Source organism: Pinus tabuliformis, chromosome 8, assembly GCF_031772625.1.
Source record: "Pinus tabuliformis cultivar Carrire ecotype Pingquan chromosome 8, CPIR1, whole genome shotgun sequence".
In the NCBI taxonomy this organism is placed as follows: Eukaryota; Viridiplantae; Streptophyta; class Pinopsida; order Pinales; family Pinaceae; genus Pinus; species Pinus tabuliformis.
The window spans coordinates 1,553,161,745-1,553,181,412 of NC_142294.1; positions in this window are offsets into that span (position 1 = coordinate 1,553,161,745).

Below are 19,668 nucleotides of genomic sequence, written 5' to 3' on the forward strand. Positions count from 1 at the left end.
TGCTAAATGTATGTTTGGTGTGTAAAAAATGCAATGACTAATATTTGTACATCAAAGGCAAGGCTGTAAGCCACTAATATAAGATGTTTTTGTATGGTCAATATCACATTTTCCTTAATCCTACTCCAAATTGAAAGGAGATGAAAATCAGTAAAAACGTAGAACCTTATAGTTAGGTAATTTCCTGTAAGTTCCTTAGATTGTAGTGAAAAAGAATAGTGTTTTGTCATGGTACAATATTTTTTTTGCATCAAAAATCTTTCCTACTTGTCCCTACCACATCAATTTCGTTATTTATTTTTAATATCAGTCCCATTGAACCAAAATTCCCACTGAGCTTTTGGTAAATATCCCTTTGGATAGGGTCATTTGTTTTCCTTTGGTGCCAAGAAATCGATGGAGTGGATTTTACAGAACCTAGGTCATTGAGAACTACAAACAGTTCAAGTTAGCAGCAGTTTCTAATTTCATCCAAGTGTTAGCAGTAGTTGCTAATTTTCAACCCATTGGGAACACTTATTACATGAGTGTTTCACACTTATCCTACATGGTTTATTTCATATATTAGATGCACCATATTTTTGTTTTTAATGTGCACTTTCTATGGTTTTTTCTTTTTCCCTCCTATTTAATATTACACTAAGGCTAGTGCACTTGTTCCTTCTAGGTTTTCTTCTTGATCTTCGTGGTATTTTTATAGCTGGAAAAATGTCGAATTGAAGAATTTTTGGGGTTGTTCTATATTTTTTTTCCCAACTGGAAAGCTCCCTGTTTAGGGTTGTTTTGTGTCCATATCCTACCTTAACTACGGAAAATTTTGCACCCAACAATATGTCTTCATTTGGAGTTGATCTGACTTTTTTGCCTAATATTATTTTCCTAAGGGCTGCCATCATGCTTTTTTAGATTAACTCATTTCACTAGGATTTCACCAATGTTCAAGTGCTTGTTAAAACATTTACCAAAAAGTGTTTAGATCATCTTATTTGCACTAATTTTGAATGGTTTTCATGATTCTTTCTCTTTTAGGGATTCTTAGGAGGGCCCGCTTGAAACAATTTGTTCTGGGGAATTTCCTGGCACAAGATTTTTTATGTTATTTAGTTAATATGTAAAATTAATGGCTGGTGGAATTTTCCATAAGGGCCCCTGAACTAAGGTATTAGGATCAACTTTATAATAGGGTTTTAAACCCTTCCTGGCCCCTTTTATAGGTTTTCTTGAAGACTCATGGACACTTCATCTGTTGGACTCGATGGATTGTTCTTATGGTATACATATGGTTTTGTTCTTAGCAGGCTGGACTATATCAGTTTTAGATGACGGTGTTCTTGGTATTCACTCCACCTTACTTGGAGACATTCTTCATATATTCAAAGGTTTGGTACTTTTGTATTAGATATTGTATTTCATGATGTGAGTCTTGCTAAGTTATCTAGAATGATTCATATTGGCTCTAACAAGCCTATGTGGATTGTTTATAAAGGCTCACAGATATCAACTCTTTTGATGCAGTTTCCACCCACATGTCTATAGGATCATCGGTTGACATGTCTTCTGTATTGTTCACGTGTAGCAAGGGTTTTGGCTTAAAATCTATGCTAGTCATCTCTTTATTATATTATATCTAGGTGGCTAGGACCAACCTAGATTAATGTGCTTGTAACCCTTCTTAGGGAGGGTATTCCACCCTGGAGTGTCTACAAATATTGTACAAATAAATTGTTTGATAAGGAGATAAGTGCTCTCTTATGCCCAATTATTTAGTTTCATGTGCTCTTTCTCTTATTCATGATCTTATCTTCTCTTTATGTGTAATTTTTTTTTATTGATTTAGGGTGTGCTGTTGGTTCTATTCGATCCTTGTTTATCTCTTGTGATCTCAACACTTAGTGACCTCTTCTTCCTAGGGAATTCTGACAGGAAACACACCTTAATTATCATATAGAGTTCAATTGTGTTGGGGTTCCTACAAACTAGCCACTGAGAATCGACCAGCTTGTCAGCCATCCAATTCTGAAATTCATTTCTCCTTAGCATTAGTAGCTGCATAAATGTTACCAACATTGAAAATTTAACTTTGTAATGGGTTTGTGCCCCACCCCACAACTAAAGAATGGATGGTAGAAACTAAAGAAACAATCTTCCTCTTGGCATCCATATGAATAGAAATAATATGACCAAATTGGAAATATCATTTAGGACCATTTGAAGTAAAAACACAGTTAACTTTTGTAAACACAAAATATCTAAGTTACAAAGTTATGGATATGGATACGGATTCAGATTCGGATCCAGATACGAATCCACTAGGTTTTTCAAAAGCCAGGATCTAGATACTCCAAGGAAACGACAAGTACAAATAATTCAAATATATTTTTTATATTTTATAATTTATATACATTTGTAAAATGTAATGCTTATATAAAAAAATTAATATATTTTATTAATAACTTTAAGATTAATATATTATTTATAAGTATTAAGTAGTAAGTATTAAGTATTCATCCAAAGTAATTAGTTTACAATTACAGTAAAACATAACAGCAAGGATTATAAAGTTATAAACATAAATTAAATTAAAGGGACATGAACTATTTAGATTGGATTATAAAGTGAATTGGATTTATTAATTTAAAACGAATTTATTAGAAACCATCCAAGACTAAACCTATGAGAGATGGAAATTTAAAATTGGCAACATAATAAGTTGATGTCAGACCTGGTCGGCCAATAAATAATCACGGGATTCAACAATTTATTTTTCAATAATATTTCAAAAGTGCACACAAGCCACTAAATAATCGTGGGATTCAACAATAATTTTTTCAATAAGATTTGAAATGTTCTGACATGGGGGATCCAAAAATAGATATTTCAATAATATTTGAAATGTTCTAACACACATTTTTTAACAAGGCTCTAAAGTGAACTGCGCAGATCCTAGTGGATTGGGATCCAAATCTGTATTTGATCCGGGGATCCGTAGATCCAATTACCCAGACCCACAGATCCATTAACATAGAAAAATATCTAAACTAGGGATGAAATTTCTAATGTTGTGAACTATGAATTTTATACAAGGGTGCATACCTTCTTGATATTCATGAGGTCATTATCATTGTGGATTGGTAGTGATGTAGTCCATATTCTCTTACCTTGTAAGACTTCGGTGAAGCCATGCATTTAAGCCTATAAATTTGTATTCAATTTTCCATATTTGGAGCATTGGGTCATTTCAAATATTCCCCATTTGCTGAAATTGCAGGCCTTTTAGAAATTGACACTATTATAGTGGACGCTTTCTTTCTTTATGTGTTCCACTTATTTAAGGTGACATGAACCCATATTTGTTATTACTTTTAGGAACATTTTGAGCTTGGTGTCGAGGAGTAGAATTAATAGAGAATTTGGGGCATTAACTCTAAACATAATGGGGAAATTCTAAAATCTTCTCCTTATTGACTTTATTTGCTGATAATGAGGGGACGCAAGTCAAGTTATAGATCTTAAGAAAAGGTGTGACTTTCACATCGTAAGTCAAGTCTCATGCCCAAAGGTGTGACTCGTGACTTGTCGTCTGGCATAAGAAAAATGTCCAATCACTTGGTCGCTTGTGATAGGTTTAGATGGGTCATAAGTCAAAGGTCACAAAATAAGACCATATTTGACAAATGACTATGCTTCCAGATTGTGACCAATGACTTGTAAAAGTGTATAGACTAAGGGAAGGTCACAATTTCAGTTTTTAGTGGTTAATTGTGATTTTGGGAATAATGAAGGAAAACCATGTTTTGGCCCCTTTGAGTCAACCTTGTTAGGTCTTTTGAAAACCATAGATAGGTTAGAGAAGGGACGAAACCCTAGGAAGCCAAATGAAAAGGAATATAAGTAATCAAGTATCAAGTGTCTGAAAAATTATGTAAGAGTCGAAATGTTTTGTGACTATTTTTAGATATTGCACCTTCTAAGATGTGGTAATTTTCTGTGCTAGCCAAATTGACACAACTATGTCTTTAGGGGGTTCAAACCTCAGTAACATGTTAAATTTCATTAGTTTGATCGCTTGACTAAAACCCAATGGAGACCTTGTAACCTGGTATAGCTCACTACAGTCTACAACATATGACCTATAAAATAACCTGCGTTTTTGATGAATCCCTATGGATCTTCCCATTTTATTTTTTCAACTGAGATGATATGGTAATTCTCTGGTTTGGGGTCAAATAATGTGCTCAAAGAAATGGAAATAATGGCTATGGGTGAGACAGACAATTGCTTCCCATATAGGCATAACATATTAGCATGTTGAACATTCTGTATAATGGCACAATTCTTCCATGATATGTTATGGAGATGGAGTGGTGAGGCACGTGGCTCTCATGTGAGGGCCCACATGGTCCATTGAGGTCATCTACATTAAATATTTTGATTCAATATCTGAGTTTACTTTCATGAATAGATACAAGGTTTCGTTTCTTTAACAACTTAGTTTTTAGCTGGTTGTTGTTTTCCCTTACATTCGCCCTTGAATATGCTTTGGTATGCATGCCCTGAAATAATTGTACAGAACTAGGCTTTGATATGCATGGTTTGAAAACAATTGAAATAGACGGAGGATGATGGATGTGATATTAAAGTGTGCATCCATTAAACATACTTCACTTATATTTGAGTTGTATATTCTATTCAATATGAAGATATACTTTCTGGACATGCCATTAGCATTGCATGATAGATCTATAGGATGCAACTGGAAAAGAGAAGAAACAGACTGATCCATTAGTTTCCATTGAGTAGATCTCAAAACTGGGGTATTTTTCCCGCACACATAATCCAAACATAACAACAGTTTGAGATACAAAATTTAATTCAAACCAAAATTACATCATAATTCGGGAGATGCAAAGTTCTTCTCTCAATATAACTAAAAATGGTCAAACACGACCTTTGTAGGCATGTAACTCCACAAAAAAAATTAGATAAATCTTATCAGACTCGACAGGAAGCTGAAAACCTACACTTGAGAACTTCCCCTCAATCAAAGAAAAGGAATGCTGGATTCCTATACCATTGTACCATCCTTTGATTATTTGCATATTTGCAAACCAACTACCAATTGGAGTCCTTCCTTTGATAGAAACTTTGCTTCACATCTATGTTCTTTGTAGACATGTATAAGGAAACTTATTCAACACAAAAAACACAGCTTTTTCCATCATCATATATAGGACTAAGTACCAATTTCTCTATTTTATAGATTTGTTTTATACAATTGATGACCACTATATTATCCCCATACACCTAAAATTTTGAGCCTCCTTCTTGCAACAAGTTATTTGAACCCCCTATCAAACGTGATTTGAAATTGATATAATGGATGAATTGAAAAATAGAAGGCCACATGCCCCATGTTAAGGTTGGGTGCCTTTGTTGTCTCCATCAAAGAAACCCCAAATGTCAGTTTTGGAAATGGAATTGTGTGATAAAGTCCTTTGTGGAGAAATTTTGGAGATATTTTTGAGGCAATAGAAAATAGATTTGGCTTGAATTGCACATTGATAAGGAGACATGAGACTCTCTTCAAAAATTGCAACATTCCTCACTAGCCATATATCTTAAGAATATCATTATTTCCAGGGCTCTAAATTCCTTTAGAGCAGAGTTTTTCTCCATTTTGTGAAATAATCCTCTACAACAATACCTTGCAAGCTATCCTTTGTTCTTGAGAGAAGGCCGATTTCAGTTCACATAGACCTTGCATAAGAGCAAGTAATTGTAAGGTGAGCAAGGGAAGTCTACCGAGACAATGTTTGTTCCTTCTTTGAATGATACCCCCTGTGAGTGCTTTGTCTCTGATAGGAATCCATATAAATCTCTCATAGCTTAGAGGATATTTTATATTCAATAGTGGTTTCCACTTACATCACATATCCTAAAATCTATTTTCAACAAACATGGCCTTGTATCCTAGATTCAAAGTGTAAAAATCCAAATGAGGATTCTTTCACCATATTATTTTTGGATGCTAGAGGATATCTAGAGGCTATTTGGTGATGTATTTTCAATTTAGAGATGGATTGTGCTCAATGTTATTTTGGTTATGTGCACCCTTACATGCAATATAAATGATAAGTTGTATTTTGTGGACTTGTGGTTGATGAGGGTTATAACTACTATACGAATGATGTAATATGCTTTAATACATGTTTTTATGTTTTTTAACACTAATTTATCATTCTAAATGCTTTTTTTGACATATATGCATCAATATATATATATATATATATATATATATATATATATATTATTAAATTCGCTCCCAAAATCTCGCCTGACCCATGAGCTTTTAAAATGTCACTCCCCACTTCCGCTTCCACTCCCACTCCCAAGGAGCCATGATCCCACATAGGGATACCACACCATACCCTTAATCATTTATCTTTCAAAACTTGATAAATCTAGAGTTATCAAATGTAATTCAAATGAAGAACTAAAAATGTACCTACATAGTTTCCTATCATAGGTTTTGTGGCATCTGCATGAGATCAAATCACAACCAAAATTTTAATCTGATTTTTTTATAGGGGCAACAATCCCTCATTTTTCCGAAGAATTATACCTTCCTTGGCTACTTCAATAACCATCTCTTGATTTGGAGCACTATAGATTGGAATCTCGCCTACCTCAAAGAAACCTAATCTCATCAGAATGATATATATGTTTATTGAAGCTTTATCCATATTTGATTCCTTGGAATTTCCCTGTAGAACTATAGATTCTAGATAATCTGGATAGAACTATCCACAGTCCAAGTCTAATCCCAATTCAAAGGAGAAACCCATGTAATGGAATGAATTATCCATTTTAATCAGACACTAGATTATGAGAATAGATGGCCTATGCCTTATTCAAATAAAGGTGAATTATATCAAGGGCACAAGTATATCCAAAGCTAAGAAGCTCCTGAAACTTGAACCAGGGAATATTGGTTGGGAGGCAATAGTTCATGATCCTGAACTTATTTACTGAAGGCTGGGGACTGAACCCCTCGGATCACACTTATCTTTATTTTAGTGCTCGAATAATATCAATTGTTTCTTACCATTGAAAATGGACTTCTGTTCCTCTGGGATGTGGGTCAATTTACCATGGCTTTGTTGTCTTTGTTTCCTTGACATCTATATGGTTTGTTGTATTGTCACATTGTCTTTTTGTGCTAATAGCATTATTGGTGTTGAACCCACCTGGTTTTTCATTTTTCTATTGGTAGATGTTTAAGAAATCTCCTGACCATTTTAAATAAAATTCTAGGACATGTATTTATTATTTATATTAATGATTAGAGGAACCATTTTATTAAAAAAACCAAAATTTTGGTCCAAAATAATAAATAATGGAATTTTTATTACACCTGTTAATGCAACATATACTTGTAGCAAAGTACAATTTTTCATTATTAAAAATAAAATATAAAAAGAAAAAAATATTGGTAAAAAATGGTCTAATTCTATGACTGCCCATAGTGATTTTCTAAAGCATTTCTAAGAAAACAACTTCATGAAATTATTGAGTAGAATGGTGACATTAACTTAAAAGTATAGGAGATGGTGACTGAGCATGGATTCGACTATGTAAGTGATTGGCCACAAGAATGTTTCGTTCCCTTGTGAAGTCGTCATGGCTACTATAGCAGTGGCCAACCTCCCTATGATGGGTAGCTCAAAGATGACTAGTTTTAGAAGACTTGTTTACTTGTGTGATTTTGTGTAAATATTTGATTCTATTAAACATCTGGTAGCTTCCTTGATAGCTTCTGATTCTTTCCAACCACATTTCCCTTATTTCCTTTACCATTTTATGTTAGGTCACTATACTACTAGTGTAACCCCTTATTGTTATTAGTACAACCCCCTTATTATATTGTTGTGCCCATGTAGTCCCCATATTGTTATTATTGTGCCCCATAGAAGCCCACTATTGTTATTATTGTACCCTTACATTATTATTGTTATGTCGGCTCTTATTATATTATGACCCCTTAGACTCCTATATATAGAAAGGAGGTCTTGTCATTTGTATCATCCAAGAATTATTCATTTCTATAATGTGAAGGAGGTTACCCCCTTGAAGAGGCTGAATTCTAAGGCGTTTATATTTCTTTTCTATGTTTTTGTGAGCTTGTTTCATAAAATTTGGTATCAGAGCTTTAGATTCTATGGTTTCACTGCTCCAAAAATGTCATCGTGGCATTTTCGCTATTACTTGTTCGCTATGAAGTTTCAGAAGCTACAAAAAACCCCATTTTAGAAGAGATCGGTCTAAACCTTGGGTATAAATTTTAGATCTTGTCTCGCTATATTTTCAGAGATATGATCTGAGGAAGTTAGGGTTTTTGCAAGCTCTAGAATTGCATCTCAAACAAGTCATTGTGGAAGTTACACTATAATATTTTATCTACAAAGATTCAGAGTCTAAATTTAAAACCCATTTGAGCTGAAATCTTGGTGAAGCTCGGGTCTAAATCTCAGATATTTTCTCGCTATATTTCAGGAGATTAATTTGAGGAAGTTATGGTTTTTTCAGACTCCCGAATTACATTCTAAACAGGTGATCTTTGGAAAATCGTCATAACTTTCTCTCTGAGAAACAAATTGAAATTTCATAAAAAGTTATAGAAAGAAGATAGCCTATAGTCTTCTGTGTATATTTTTCAATCCGAAGGTTGAAACAGTGACACGTGGCATGTCGTACAAGTTCTCTTTACTAAAACATCATATAATCAGGTCACCTTAGGAGATTGAGCATAACTCTTTCTTGGAAGAACAATTTCGTATTATCTCATTAAGTGGAAGAACTTACCCGTTGAAGATTCCACATGGGAGGACAAGAATTTTATATAGAAGCATCAAGAACTACTCAAGCATTGAGGACAACACTTTTTAAAGGAGAGGGGCATGTTAGGTCCCTATACTACTAGTGTAACCCCTTATTTTTATTACTACAACCCCCTTATTATATTTTTGTGCCCATGTAGTCCACATATTGTTATTATTGTGCCCATGTAGTCCACATATTGTTATTATTGTGCCCCATAGAAGCCCACTATTGTTATTATAGTGCCCTTACATTATTATTTTTATGTCAGCTCTAATTATATTATGACCCCTTAGACTCTTATATATAGAAAGGAGGTCTTGTCATTTGTATCATCTAGGAATTGTTCATTTGTGTAATGTGAAGGAGGTTGCCCCCTCGAAGAGGCTAAATTCTAAGGCATTTATATTTCTTTTCTATATTTTTGTGAGCTGGTTTGAAAACATTTTGTGACTGTCCTAGGGCACATAATGAATTTGTGTTTGACTACAAATCTCCCTGTCTAGTGTTTTTCTCCTTTAATATAGTTTTATTGGCATCTCCTTGTTTACTTACTAGAGATCAGTTGTTCTCCTTGATAATATACAACCTATCATTGTCTTAAAGGTGTTAGTTCAGATTTCATTCTGTTTGATCTCAATTCAGTCATGAATAATTTGTGTTTGGATCCAACTCATCCACATCCATTGTTCTGTTGGTTTGCTTAGTTTTCGTGCCACCTTTGTTTCCTTACTGGAGATTTTCATGTTGCAATAGGCTGACTCTCCAGAAATATCTGCAATTTGTCCACATCTGATAGTGACATAATTTTTTACCTTGAGTCTTAGTGAGTTAGCTGACTTGTAAGATAAAAAAACTAAGTTTGATAGAATCATAACCATGCCCCAAACTAGCTCATCTCATTGATCCAAGTTAAAAGTCTTGCTACTTCAAGTTAAAAATTTATCCTTCAATAACAAGAATATTTTTTTTATCAATTCTATTTTTGTTGCTCAGAAATTCCTTACAAGCTACTACCCTAGCTTCTCTTGCTTCTCTTTCACATGAAAAATGAAAATTTAGAATTTTTGGAGCTTGGGGTTTCCTGAAAAGTGTACTTGGACTCATAGTAAAAGTAAATAAAACAAAACAATTTTAATTTCCCTCTTTTCGGCCATTAGATTTGAAAGGGGATAATTTCCAAGCATCCCTTTTAATAGGTGACATTCCTCGAACAGCTAGGAACCTCCCCACGGTGCTCCCTGCACCTAAATTATAGGAAACATAGACAATGCAACTGGTACCATCCCTTGTGAAACCACTTCTTGAGTGAAATTTGGTCGTCATGCCTACTATAGCAGTGGCTAGCCTGCGTGTGATGGGTAGCTTGAACATGATTGGTTTTAGAAGACATGTTTAACTATGTTATTTTGTTTAAATATTTGGTTCAATTAGACATCGAGTAGCTACCTTTACAACTTCGGATTCTTTCCAACCACATTTCCCCTATGTTCTTTTTCATTTTATGATTGTCCTTGGGAACATGATGAATTTGTGTTTGACTACAAATCTCCCATGTCTAGTGGTTTTTTCCTTCAATATAGTTTTATTGGCATCTCCTTGTTTACTTACCAGAGATCAATCATTCTCCCTGACAATCTACAACCTATTATTGACTTAAAGGTGTTAGCTCAATTTACATTCTATTTGATCTCAATTCAATCATAAAGAATTCCTTTTTCGATCCAACTCATCCATATCTAGTGTTTTTCTGCTTCACTTATTTTTGGTGCCACCTTTGTTTCCTTACTGGAGATTTTCATGTTGCAATAGATTGATTCTCCAGAAATATCTGCAATTTGTCCACATCTGATAGTGATATGATTTTTGACCTAGAGTCTTAGTGAGTTAGCTGACTTGTGAGTCAAAACAACTAAGTTGGAGAGAATCATAACCCTGCTCCAAACTAGGTCCTTTCCCTGATCCAAGTTAAAAGTCTTGCTACTTCAAGTTAAAAATTTATCCTTCAATCACAACAACCATTTTTTCTATTTAGAAATTCTATTTTTGCTATTCAGAAATTCCTTCCAAGATACTACCATGGTTTCTCTCACTTCTTCTTCATGTGTAAAATGAAAATTTAGAATTTTGGGAGCTTGTGGTTTCCTAAAAAGTGTACTTGGACCCATAGTAAAAGTAAAAAAAAATGTAATTTCCCTTTTTTTTGGCCACTATATTTGAAAGGGGATAATTTCCAGGCGTCCCTTTTAACAGGTGACATCCCTGGAATAGCTAGGAACCTCCCCAAGGTGCCCCCTGCCCCCAAATTGTAGGAAACATAGACAATTGAACTGGTACCATCCCTTGTGAAACCACTGCTTGAGTGAAATTCAGTGCATCAATGCTAGAGGTGGCTCTCATCAAATAAGACACTTTGATCATTGGGCAGTTAGGGACCTTATTCTACCATTTTTTCATGTTGTATGGAGTTTCTTGACCTTTTTGAAATGTTAAGTTTTACAATGCATATGCAGGTGTTCATTAAACTACTATTCTTTGAAAGGACACCCATGTCATATTTCTATGTTCTTATGTCTTTATTCTAGTATCATGGGTTCACTGAACACTTAGTAACATGTATTGTAGATTTTATGACTTCATTACTAAAAAACATTTTGTAACATGTATTGTAGATTATAAGTCTTCTAGTAATGTGAGGATGGTCGCATATTTTACTATTAGAAACTACATCTCATCTAGGAATATAAAATTAGAATGTGATGGACCCTTATCTTTCAATATAGGCTTTCCCAATGTTTTTATATTTTAAAATTAGGAATCTTTTCCACCATTGAAAGTCCACCTTTTTGTTAATATGTAAAATTATGGAACTGTTTCTCTTACGCATATTGTACCTTTAAACAAGTGCATTATGTCCATATTGGAGAAGGTAAGTCTTTAGAGAAGGATGTTCTGAATATGGAGATTAAATGTCAAAAACTGGTCTTTTTACCTTTGTAGAAAAGTCTTGTGGTTTATGTGAAGTATATCAAAGCACTAAACAAAGTCTAACATCATATCTCGAGCTTTAGTTTTTTCTCTTCTCCCTCCTATTTGATCAAGTTGTATTCATCTAGCATTTCTAAATGTGGAACTTCAGTATTTCAAGGACATAAAAGGAAGTGAATGTAGATGGAAACGTGCTATGACTGTAAATATGTTTCTCTAATCTTTGAGAAAACAAATTTAACACTTCAAATAAATCATATATTTAGTGATCTCATGCTTATTTAGAAGAGAGGTTATTTCTTTTGAATCTTTCACATTCTTGCAACTCAACAATAATCATAGAATAACTAATTTTTTTTATTGTTTAAGAATTTGCTAGAATTCATATTTTAGTTAACTCTTCTTTTGAATGTTGTGCAGATGACTTTTATGGGCAAATGCCTTAATCCTATTTAATCCTCCCAAGTTTAAGACGTTCATATTTTTTGGGATAGTTGATGTTGAATTTCAACCACATCCATCCTCTCAATTTCATCTTGGAAACCCTCCTGAAGCTCAATCATCAGCTCCTTTATTTGTTCCACATCGCAAACTTTCCAACCTGATTACATAATTCTTTAAAGGGTTCTAGCTCAGTGGAAGAGAACCTTATTATAAGAAAGAGGTTGGTGGTTCAATTCCACTATTCCCTATCATGAATTAATCAATAATATTGTAGTTTATTTTTAATCAAATACATTTTATATTGATTTATATAAGTGGTCAAATATTTTTTCTGGGTTCATTGTTTTATATTGCCTTTAAAGAGAGAAAATACAAATTGTCTCTATAAAGACCATATGTCTTTAATCAAAACTATTGTCTCTAGAGAGACAAAAATGAATTTGTCTCCAAAGAGACAAGAACAATTCTATTAAATATTTTCTTTATAGAGACAATTTTTTGAGACATTAATTTGAGACACCCACTTAAAGACAATATTTAAGAGAATATATATACATATATATATTTGTCTCAAGTTAACACAATTTACCAAAAAAATGTCTTAAAACACTTCTTTGTGCCGTAGTCGTAATTGTCTCTAAAGAGACAAAAATGAAAGTGTCTCTACAAAGACAAATAAAATTGTCTCTAGAGAGACAAATGAAATTGTCTCTTAAGAGACAATAATTCCAATGTCTTTATAGAGACAATAATAATGTGTTCTATATTGTCTTTATAGAGACAAATTTTTAAGACAATAATTTTGAGACACCCGCTTAAACACAATATTTAAGACAATACACAAGTTTCTTTTTTTCTCAAGTTAAGACAATTGACTCGAAAATTGTCTTAAAACTCCCTACACGTAGTAGTGAATAGACTCAAACTTTTAAAAACCTCATGGTTACCTAGATTATGTAGAGTACATAGCTTAAACTTGTAATTATAATTCCAAGAAATCTTTTTTGGATTTTCAAACAAAATTGATGAAACTACATGGTCATAGTGTAGAATAGTAAGACTACATGAAATGTATTAACAATAAGATCCTTGGCCTTAACTCCGGGGTTATTGTCATGCTGAGATATGCATGAACATGGCATGTCCATGGCTAGGTGGTACTGTTTTTGAAGGCTCTTTTCTTTTCAATTTCCTTATATAGCTGAGGCTAAGGATCTTATTGTTAATACATTTCATGTATTATATATATATATATATATATATATATATATATATATATATTCACCAAATGATATATATACATGGTTTTTATTTTCACCATATATTATATATACATAATTGACATTGGAATATTCACTTAGCATTGGAATTGAGATATTTTATTTATGAGCCTCACTTTTATAAATATTTGTTGTCGTTGGCTCAGGAATGTTAGGATGATCACAATGAGATTATTGGATTTATTAATGAGCTTTGACATAATCATTGGCATATGATGGATCTATTTGCCTTCCTTCAGAGGTCACAAGGGGCTTCAACTACAGCTTGACAACCTTGAAGGGAGAATGGCACATATGGAGGAACATGTACATCAAACCTTACTCCAGCCATGTGGCAATGGCACGAGTGACCCGACTCCAGGTAATATGGATGCTAAATGTTGTGTGTAGGTTGTGTTTTGATACTTGAGCGATTTTGGTCATTTTGAGCAAGCTGGATATGGTCCTAAAGGATTCTCCTTTTATAGTTAGTGTATTTTTGTCATTACCATATGGCCAATAAGTTTGGTAGGAATGAGGCCAATGGTGTTTTGAAACAAAGCTCCTCGCAATGTAACTTTTTATTGAATTAATAAAATATTTTGGCTTACATATATATAAACTTGTCATGTGAGTGTAACATGGGTCATAGGGAGGAGTAGCTCTTATACTACTCACTTACGTTACAATCCAATTGGGGTTAGCAGGAGTGGGACACGGGTGGTACGGAAGAGTAGTTTTCATCCGGCACACTATTTTAGTCCCACCAAGATTGACGAGAGTGGGAAATAGGTGGGATTTCCATTGAGGTAGCTAGTATCCATCTTTCATACAATAAACTGCAAGAATAAAATAAAAATTAAATATAGATTAATATTAATTAACATTACATATTTAAATATTTCACTTATAATTTATATTGTACATTTTATTGTTCATATTTTTCAAATGTGAGATATTAATTGTAATTTTAGAATTGAATGAGTTACTCAATCTTCTTATTTTCTTATTACAGAGTAATTAATTTTATTTTTTAGTTTCAATTACATGTTATTTTTATAGTTGAATGTGAGAATAATTTTTTTACCAAATCTCCTTGATGCTAAGTTATAGGGTTTTATAATGATTTAACTAAAACCAAAAAAATATGTATATTCATTTTTTTCTTTTTATAATAGCATATATTGTCTTTTCATTTATAAAATATTTCATTTTTCTTTAAAGAGACATGTCTTAACTCGAGATTGAGCACCAAAGGAATTACACATCTCCATGTAGAATCAGTCTCAAAACACAATAAGGAAAAAACAATATTTGAATAAAAAATATTTGAATAAGCCATATATTAGTTATAAGAATTAAATATTATTAATAGTTTCCAAGATATTTAGGAGGGGCAAAATTTTGTAACATACATCAAAATTTATACAACTTAAACACCAAAATTTACACCATGAAAATAATACTATACTCTTTCATCAATCCAATGTTGTTCTTTCTCCACTAAAACAATAATGGCTACCTCATGTACATTTTCTAATAATTCATGACATCATTTATGAAATTCATGATTCTTATTTGTAAAATTCCTCCATCTGCATAATTTTTTTTTATAATTAATCTTCCCACATTCCATTATAATGTTTATTCAATTCGTACTTGTTGGTTTATTTTCCATGGTAACATTAAACATTACCTTAGTTTATGTGAACATCAAGTGGTCTAGTTTTTCTATGTATACATATACAATCTTGGTGTTAACAATTCTCGATCCATTTAGTTATTATGTGACATCCTAGGCATATGGTTAAGAAGGCATGTGGGTTGTTGACATGTCATCTCCTTTATCAATTCGTTCAATGAATCCATTTCCTAATGTTAAGGCAAATGACTAGGATATACATAGTGAGGTGTGAATTTTATTATAACTTCTTATTATTAATTGGATGTGCGTTGTAACTTTAACGTTGGTGTTTCTAACTCTGTATTTGGGAAGAGTTTGGTCATATAAACAAAGCTAACCCCCACTTCTAACTTATCATTTAACTTTATTTCAATTTACCTATCCTGTTATTGTAGTGTCGTATATTGGACTTGATTCTCATGTTGAATGGTCTTGCGTCATCTAGGCCAATCCCATGTGATTTTCACATGGCTTATGGTAATCTCCACCCTGTGATGGTTGGATTTGACGGCTACTATGGTTTCTTCTTCTCTCACCCTAGTGATATGGTTTGTAACATGCCTCATTCAAGAACCTTCCTATTTCACTCCGTGTGTTGGCTCCCATAACAACGTCAGGATGAAGAAGGAGACACTCACAACTATGTTTTTGGTCAAGGTATTATGACATACCCTAGATCTTTGATGCATCCAGTGCCCATTGAATCAGGTAAACTTTTCAAAGAAGCTCGGTTTCAAACTTACTTAAATGATCGGGTTTTCTTTCTTTCTAAAAAACTCACTAGTTTTTGTTTTCTCCATGTCAATGTTCAAACCGGAACACAAATGTGTCATCACTATCATTTCTCTAATTCAGCCAAGATTGGCTTAAATTTTCCTTCCAGTTTTATCTTTGTAAGTCATTAATTGTTTTTCCTCATTCAGCTAATAAATATCCCCACAGTGATTTATTAAGTTTATTTCAGGGTCACTTGTACAACCTATGGTTTTTTATAAATTTGACAAATATACCCCTAGTTACTATTATGCAGGAATAGGGCAACCCTTCTCGGTGCACTTCCTGGTGGTGGATCAACACAGTATCAGTGGTCTGATTTAGGTAAGTGTATTATCCTTAGTTTCAATATGAAATTTATTGTAATGTTCCTCTGACGTTATAGAGTTATTTTATTCGAGGGAACCATTTTCATTTTTTTTCTGTCCTATGCTGCACATGTTAGGAAAATACTGGCTCGCGACAGGAGACTATCCTTCATAAGGTAAACAACCTTTTATTTCCCATTTTCTACATGTTTATTTTATCCTTTTTCTCCAATGGGGTTAGCACCAATCCCTCAATTGTTCTTCTGCAGGTACCTCCAGCCCCTACTTACTCAAGAGTTTTTCTCTTTCAGGTCCCAACATGGGTTCAAATGTTGTCGTCCATTGGTTAGCTACTCTCAATCGTGCTAGGTCAGTTATTTCACATCACCTTTTCTTCTCAATGGAGTGTTTCATGCATATTAGGGACAATTGTGATTTCTCTCCTATACAATGTAGCTTCTTCTGTGCTAGGATTGTTCTTGGATTCCTTTCGTTCTTTCTAGCCTAAGCACATAATTATGAGCTGAAACCCTTATTTTTTATGGGGTTAATTTTTATATTCTTCCTTTATGTAAATATTTAAGAGGGAATTTACACCTCCGTCTAGAACAACACCCATACTTTCACTGGAATGTCTAGGGGGATATTATTTTAAGAGATGTACTCTCTGATTTCCTTCCTAATTTGAATATAGGAGTATTTATTTCTTTATAGTCTTTTCATGTGATTTAATTGTTCTTTCTCTATTTCTAATTTTTTTGGATAACATTTTCAATCATGGGTTATGGTGAGAATTCTATAATTTCTGAATTGAATCTAGAAGTAATGTTTACGACTACTATGATGAAATATATCATTTTCATATAGTCCATGTATGCACGTATCAATAGTAAATCCCATGACTCCATTCCATTATAGTGATTAAGGAAATGTTGCTATTTTCCATAATATATTAAAGGATTTATTTTGATATATTTAGGTATTTCTTTTATGAAACTCTTCAACTAGGCGGTTTACTTTCACTAGTTTTCAGCTCTGTCAATTTGTACCAAGGCTTTCAAGATTTTGATTGTATATTATTACCCTTCATTGCCTTGTATGGGGTTGATGTTAACCTTATATCAAATCAACTCACTCGCATGGCTTAGACCCTTATATCATTCTTTATCCCTATGAAGGAAATCATTCAATAGTAACCCATATGAATTAGTATCACAAAATTTTCCTAGCCCTCTCGATCTTTGTCAGATGCTTGCAAGAAAGTAATCCTCTTCCAAAATTTTCAAATATATCCTTGTCATCGAATTCTTTATCTAGTTTATTATCTTTTATGTTAAGAAATATGTTTTTATTAATATATATCTTCCTTTACTTTCTATCAATAGATATTACTGGCTTGGTTCCGTTGGGTGTACTGCTACAGTTAACTTAGGAAAATTCGTCTTCTCTAGCGAGCATCAGAGACAAGTCTACTAGCAATGTTACCAAGAGTAACCTTCAAGTTGTGGAGAATTAAGGATTTTAAATAAAATCTATAGAGATTCAGATCACCCAGTAACTTGAAGGCAAGAATTGATTTAGCCACACTATATATATATATATATATATATATATATATATATATATATATATATATATATATATATATATATATATATATATATATATATATATATATATATATATATATTTTAAAGCTCCGATTTCCCTCTCGAGGTTTTATATTTTTATTTTTTAATAGTGCAACTGTATAGTCGTGAATGAACAAATAGCCAAAGATAATCCTTTGATCATCAATTCAAAATTGAAGGATGTTTTGTATAACTCCTATGTTGTTACTTCGCTTATAATTATGCATGATTTGAGTAATTCTTCCATTCGTTCAGTAACTCCTACTGTTCTCAGAGAGAAAAGTTAGGTGAAATGGGCTATATCCCCAATTCGATGTGTGTGTACAAAGCATCTAGAAATTTAGTAGAACTTAATGGAAATTCGTGAAACTAGTAATATCAAAATATTTTTCTTTAAAATAATCATTCTCATGTAAGCATTCCCAATCAATATTTTTACTGAAAATATTTATTTTCTATATACATATAATTCCCATAATTATATAGCTACTTGCCTCTTCCCATATTCAATCATTTCAATAACCCATACGATAAATATTATCAATATTCTAAAGCAGTTACACATAACATAATTACTATTGCATTCTTCGAAAATAAACGAAATGTTAATAATTTTCAGGAAATCATCAATTAAGAACTCTACAAAAATTCTAATAGGATTTTAAACCGAAATTGCTCTTGGGAAAAACTCCTTCCTCCCAACCATGAACTAATCCTCCAGTTCCCCCGTAGCAGAGATCTGTTTTCAGAGGAATTAACCCCCCTTGTGATTTTAGATAAGAGATTATATTCCTTACTTCCCTAGAAGATCCTTCCTTAGGGGTGTCCTTCTTTCCAGGGTATGCCAAAAAAGTAGCCTAGGCTTTTCTCTTTAAAACAAAAAAACAAAAAAAGGTATGTTCTCTTTTTTCTTTAAAGCCCGCCTTTTTCTCTTGTGGTGCTTTATTCACCATTACTTGGTGTTATTTTCTACATTGCGTTATTTAATATATTTTCTCTCCAATCATATTACATCTTATTAATTAACCCCTAGGGATTTTTAGGAGTGACTTAAGGGACTGCTTTATTGATATTATTTGTCAACATTGGTTTTTGGATCTTGGTAATAATCTCTTTATTCAATTGTTTCTTTCCCAAGTAATTTCCAATTTTCCTTTTCATTAATAAAATTAATTTAATACATCATCATACTTTATCATTAATTTTAAGTCAATTTTCCATGGCTTTCTAGCCAACACAACTAAAAATAACTCAATCATTCACATAGCAATAAAGGGTTATTACATATTCCCCCTCTTTATAAATTAACACTGTCATCGATGTTTATTGTTCATTTTACTAATTTTTGAACCATGTTAGATAAGCTTGTTTCATCGTATCCTCCCACTCCCAAGTAGCTTGCTCAGGTGTAAAGTGCCTCCACTGCACTTTAACCTAAGTGACGACTCTGTTGAAGAGAAATATTTCTTTGTAATCTAAGATGTAGAGTGGCTCTGGTAGGAAATCTCCTTCAAGTTTCACCAGTCTCAGATTCCAATCAATACCATGAGAATCATCATGAAGATATTTCTTTAATAAAGGCACATGAAAGAGACTGTAAACTTTAATATGACAAAGTAAAGCCAATTGATATGCTACTAGACCAATTTTGTCCAAGATTTTGAAAGGCCATCAGAACCATGGAGCCAATTTTGCACAGATCC